The following is a 6,398-nucleotide window of genomic DNA, read 5'->3' as shown; positions in this document are numbered from 1 at the left end:
TTAGTACTGCCTTCACCTTCCATTGGAGGGATGTGTATGTGTGACTTGGATGTAAGCTCTTGCCTGAAACTGTGGTTCTTTTCAGCTCAAGCGTGTGTTCTTTTACAGCTGAACAGGCGCTGTGATGGTAGAAGAGGGGTTTGTGCTGCAGGGCTGCATGGAAGGAAGAAGGCTGAGACCTTGAGTCTGCACGGCTTGCGGAGCTCTGCTCCCATGGTTTTGGTCCTTTGACAGCAGCTCTGCACGTGATGGATAAACAATTCGGTTAGCTAAGATTTTATGCTTGTATTGAACTCCCTGAAGGAAGGCAGGCAGATGTCTTCAAAGGGAGAGTGGTTCGGACTGAAGCGAAACCTCGCAAGAAGTCCATCAGTAGACCTGGGGTCATGGTTATGTATTGGTTTTTTTTTTTTTTTAAGGGAGGTGGGGTACTTCAGTGTACTTGCCAGGGGAACGAGCAAAAAAAAAGGGGCAAACAGCTCCTGGGAAATAGAAGCTGTGAAGCATGGAAATGCCTGGATCTCTCCTGGCTGGTGGGTCAGTGGGCTGTGAACCACTGGGCTGTCCGTCTCCCTGCGGCATCGTTCGTGGTCTCTGCAACTCCTCTGGAAGGTGAAGAATTTTTGTGGCTTTTGGCATTTCAGCAGATGGAGCCTCTGGGGGCGTGTGCTGCCCTGCAGCTTGCGCAGTCCTGTGTGATAACACAGTGAAGGGTGCTGAAGGTTTTGATGTGAAAAGATTGACATTCGGTCCCTCTTTGTGCAAAAGGTTTGCAGAAGTCCCAGCTGAAACAGAGTGGGTCTATTTTAAATTATTTTTAGCTGTAATCAGGCAGCCTGATTTGGTTTAAGCTTGACTTTTTGGAGGGAAGGGGAGCAAATAATTCTCTCATCAAGTGTTGAAATTTCTTTTTATTTAACTTTCCTTCTTACGTTTTTGAGCGTGGGTAAGAGGGCATCATTAGTCCAACAGTTTAAAACCAAATACATAAAGGCTCTGGAGTGTTTAAAAGGATATAAAGCCATGCGTTGGATTCAAACTACAATTGAGATGCCACTCATCAAAACACAATGCCTTTAAAGAGCTTGTGCTGTGCAAACAGGCTGTTCAGGGCAGCTGTGATGGATTTCTTTAGCCCGTATTATCTGCGTGTAAAACACGATGTTTGATTCAGTGCGTAGAAACACCTGACGGGAGGGAGTGGAGAAGACAGGAGCAGACTCTGCTTGGTGCCCCGGTCTGTGACTCACTTGAACTCAGCCTGGCTTTCCAAGCCTCCCTCTCTTAAGTCATCTGGCATCGGATCCGTCCCATCGCGCCCCTTTCTAACCTGCTCACCAAATACGACGAGGCTTTGCGGGGTAGGGAATAGGAAGGCGATTACGTTCCTACAAGCATCGTGAGAAGCGGCAGCCTGGCAGGGAAACCAGTTAACCCCTGCAGGTGGAATGTCCAATATTTAATGAGTTCGCCTCACTAGATATTGGGTTCCTCTGGCTGGTGGTGACTGCAGCATCCAAATCCCAGCATCTTGTACACGCTGTGGCACGAACAGATCTTAAGGAAGCTAAAACTCAGCAGGCTGAGGCTGTTGGCATTTCTTTTTTGAAAACCCAAGTGTTTTTGTTTAGTGCCATTGTAGGGCTCTCTTCCATGCTGCCAGTTTTTCCCCCGAGCAGGGAAAGAAGACAATGAGGAGGAACTACTATTGTGCATTAAATGTAACTCAGGGATGCTGGGCTGTGTTGGGTTGCTCACAGTTTCTCCTGCTGTGTAAATGTCAAGACAAGCCTGTAGCATTTGTCTTTCAGAGCCGGAGATGATGATCCTTTGATGTTCTGTTGCAAGAGCGTTGCTGATGGCTTTAGATTACTTTATCTGATGTTGAAGGTCACACGAATGGAGGGTTTACTCTTAAAGCTCAAAATCTGCTCCCTCAGTATCTTAAACTACTGGCAGACAAGCCGGCCACTACACAGAAGAGAAGAAAACCTGTTTGTCATATAAATATTGGGGGTTTGGACAATTTTTGGTTGCTAATCTAGTGAGCAAAACTTTTGCTTGGGATAAAATAATCAGGGGAAAAAAAGACACAAAGTTGCTGTCAAATTCCTATGGGAATTCACCAGGTTGGTCGCATAAATTCAGTGTTTGGTCCTGCTGCTTTTTAGGGAAAATGTACTTCAGTGCTTGTTTACACAAAATGAGTTGAAGCTCGCTCTTCTTTGTACTGCCGTTTACCTTTTAGCCAGCCTTAAGCATCGTGGGTCATGGCTGTGGAGGTAAGGCACTCTGCTGTAAATTCTGAAGGCTTTCATGTTGCTGTGCAGTGCACGGGAGGGCTGTAGCTCGGCAAATGAGGGATGCCATAAGAACAAAATGTCCATTAAATGGACTATTTGACTTACTGTGGTAAAATACACCTTATATCAGTCTTAAAGACACTGGGTGTAGTTACTAAAATCAGCTTTGGTACGGTTAGGTTGTAACAGTTTACAGGAACTGTTACTGTATATAGAGGATCCATTTGGTTCATACAGTGCCAACGGCAATATTCCCTTTGAACTACAGGATGAAAAATATAGACCATGTTGCGTATTTGTTTGAGGGGGCTGATTACTGCGCCCCAACTCTGTGTAATTTCGACTACTTAATCCGAGGAGCTAAAAGCTGATTCATTACTTGCCAAAGCGTAAAGCAGAAGCGAGTGGACTGGATCATTCATGCTGATTTAAAGAGTAGGCGTAATTACAGCCCCTAGTCTTCGAGCTTGCCAGAGGCTATCTCCCCAGCCGCCTTCAGCTCCAGGAGTTTCTAGCACGTACTTTGTCAGGCAGCGCTTCACGTACCTGGGATGGCCTTTTTTTGAAATGGTTCTGATAGTCTGAGCTTGGCATGTGCATCTAGGACGTAAATCTTCATGCAAGGAATATATGTGGGAGGAGGAGAGCCTTCTGCGAGGAGGTGGATAGTCAGGTGTCCGGGGGACACGTCTTGGGAAGATGCAGATCCAGAGTTTGCACTGTACCGGCTGCGCTAGGCACGTCCCAGTCGGTAGTGGTACTACACAGCGTAATGGTTTTGGGGTTGAAGGGTGTAGCCTGTGATCGCTGTGTGGAGGAAAAAAGGTTGTCGGCCTTTTGGCAAGTGGATAATTCAAAAGTACGAGAGATACAGGAAATTTGCTTCCTGGTGTCTCTTTACTGACATGAAATAAATTGTTGAGATGCCCTAGCAAGGTAAGAGCAACATTTCTACAGGATATTTTCCGTTTTAGCCATTTCCTTTTGGCCTGTAATTCCTTGATGGTATGAAATAAAAACTTTCTTGTCAAAAACGTTCTGGCAGTTATAAGGGTTGTTTCAGAGTTAAGGGTTTTTTTGGAGCAGAGAACTGCTTGTCTTTTGTGTGCTTCATCTCATCAGCTGCCATTTTTTGTGGTGTTTGGAGCATCTAAGCTACCGTGGCCATATCCTCTGCGGTCGTGGAGTCTTGAAGCCTGCATTAACCAGAGGATTAGATGTGGTGTAGGAACGGCTTGAGTAAGCGCAGCGCTTGATGCACTAGACTGAGACCTACGCTTGACCTGAACCTCTTTTCCCTGAAGACTTGATGACATTGCTGCTAGAGTGAAGAGGATTCTCTCCATTTCTTATTTAATCGGTTGTTTCAGGGAGGGAAAAAAGACATTTGGACTACAGTGGGGTAAGTACAGGGCTCTGGTTTCTACATTTCCCTAGGGTTGGGGCGGGGAGGGGGGGGGAAAGGGCTGTGCCTTGCTGGGGAAAAGGGTTTTCTTCCACAGATCCTTAAGGGACACTTGCACAACACCAAATACATAAAGTATTTTGGCTGCGTTGCCAGCAGTTGGCGAGGCTGTCATTTCACCATGGGGAAGGCTTTGGCAATGCTGAATTAAAATGCTGCTGTTCTCCTCCACCTCTTTTTTTTTTTTTTTTTTTTTTTTTTTTTTTTGCTCCTCGCTTGTGCTGGTCCAGCTGTTTGTGATTCCACGTGGCACATTGGATTGGAGAAACTGGTAAGGGTAAGTAACCCTGCCAAAAGGGAAAAGCCCTGCAGCCTGAGTCAGTATCTGTGGCGTTAAACATTGCAATGATGCTTTTAGTAATTAAGTCACAGGGAAGATTTGTAAGGTGGAAACTCATGTGGCTTAATGAGCTGTCATCTAAGGCTCTGTCACTGCAACTGGATCCTCATCTAGACTGGAAGGATAATTGATTTGTTTTGTGGGTTGGTTTTTTTTCCGGCACTGGACTGGGGTTTGGGAGACTGAAGTCCTGGTCCTGCCACTGCCGCAGATTGCTGCTGTCATCTCAAGTGAGTTACTTCATCTGCATCAGTCTTGGCCGAAGAAGTGCACTTTCTGAGTGAGTCCAGGCAAAATTCCCTGTTCTCGTGTGCCTCTTGTGTGTTTATTGTTTGGGACAGAGACTGCTTGGCTATTGTACAGCTTTGATCAAAACTCTAGGCACTAACCCCAGTCTGAGCTATCAAGCATGTAGTGAAGCCCAGGTGGAGCTAAAAGGGGAGAAGAGAGGGTAGACCTCAATCCTTGCCCACTGCTAACATTACAGAAAGCCACACACTTAACATCTGCACGATTGTCAACAGGACTGAAAATAACCGGTCTACAGAAATACAAGGCTCACGCCCACAGAGTACGGTACCGTGCAGAGCAGCAAACCCAAGGGATAGCATGTCTCTGTGGCAAGAGCTCTGTTGTGTCTCCGGGTGTGCTGAAAGGCCGGGAAGAGCTCCTTTCGCTCAGCTATCCAAGCGCAGCGGGTTGCGAGGAAGATGTGCAAACTCAGCAAGTGGGCAGAGGGGGAGCAGGGGTGAGATCGCGAAAACCCTGTGAGTAGGAGGGGGTGGGAGGGAGATTAAGCCTGAGGCTCTGGGAGAGGCTGTTGCAGAAAGCTTTGAACAAGAGGAGAACTTCTGGATGCTACACGGAAAAGGGGAGGAAGAAGGCAGCTGGACGAAGCAGAGTGGGGAGAGTAACAAGGGCGCTCTTGGAGCCATCAGCTCCATGGCACCGTGCTGCCTATGAGAGGATGGACGGCTCTTTGCTGCTGGAGGCTTCCAACAGCAGAAGTCATTCCCAGCAACCCCGGTCCCTGCCTTGGCCCTTTTGGCAGCGCTAGGCACAAGTCCCAGCTCGGAGGAGTGCCTCACCACAGGCTGTGCGAAAGATGCTCTGGAGTTTGCCAGCTTACTGTGTTTTAATAATCTGCCCCTCCTAGGAGAATGGAATGGTCTGTACGCTGCCATTGCTTGGGCTTGCGTTGTACCTGAATGACACCATGTTAAAATTGTTGCTATTTTGGAGCTGTTTGAGGGGGGGAAGAAAAGAAATAGGATTAACTACTGAAGAATCAGAGCCCTTAGGGGCTGGCTGCATATATTGCTCTCCAAATTAGGAGTATCCTTAAATCTGTAACTCAGCTGCTGTTACAGGATGGCACCTCCTGTATGAGTGAGGAAGACAGGGTGCTGTGCTATGAGGATCATGCTGTCCCCCTTCCCGAGTTAAAATCAACCTTTTGCTGTCCTCTTCCCCTTTTTTTAGCTCCCTGGATTTCTTTCTGATGAGAATGTTGCCTCAACACCTGGCCTAGATCTGACTTTCCCTTCCCTGTCATCACGGCCTTGAGAGGCAGAGCAGCTTGTTGGAACATGTCCTATTCTCTTCCCCTTGGCTCATTTAGTTTGCATTTCCAATACTCCTCCGTTAGCGTGTTTCTGAACTTCAGACTGGCTTTTCTTGTTTGCAGTCTCTCAGACATAGATTTAAAAAAAACAAAAAAACCAAAAAAAAAAAACCCCAAAAAACCAAACCCACAAAACCTTAAAATCCAGATACCATGAAAAATATAAAGCATACGTATTTCTCAGTAGTTTGCAACCTTCCCTCTCTCCCTGGAGCACTTTTTGGGGCACCTTTTGTCATGCACAGAGACTCTGCAAGCAGGATACGCACAAATGAGGACTAGTGAGCTACAAGGCTATGCTGACTGCCGAGAAAGACACCCAAAGTGTCTTTGCTGCCCAGACAGGCACCCCTCGGGTGGGAGGGTTGGCCTCGGCTCCTTCCTGGAATGGAACATCCACGCTGCTGAGATGCCATCATCCATCTGGGGTTGGGTTTTCTCCCCTTTAGGATTTTCTGCCTTCCCAGGTTGAGGTTTCTCCTCTTGCACCTTTGAGCTGCTACCTATCACATCTCGACAAACCTACCTCTGTCCTCAGTTTTACCTTTCTTATCTTGCAGGGCCCTGTGCTCTTTCTCACCATTTGGCAATCTCCTCTGCTCTCCGAGGCAGGGTTATCCAGCTGGGCCGTATCAGGGAGGCCTTGGATCGCAGCTGAACCTGGAG

The sequence above is a fragment of the Gymnogyps californianus genome, chromosome 3 (assembly GCF_018139145.2).
Source record: "Gymnogyps californianus isolate 813 chromosome 3, ASM1813914v2, whole genome shotgun sequence".
NCBI classification, from domain to species: domain Eukaryota; kingdom Metazoa; phylum Chordata; class Aves; order Accipitriformes; family Cathartidae; genus Gymnogyps; species Gymnogyps californianus.
This window is presented reverse-complemented; position numbering follows the sequence as displayed.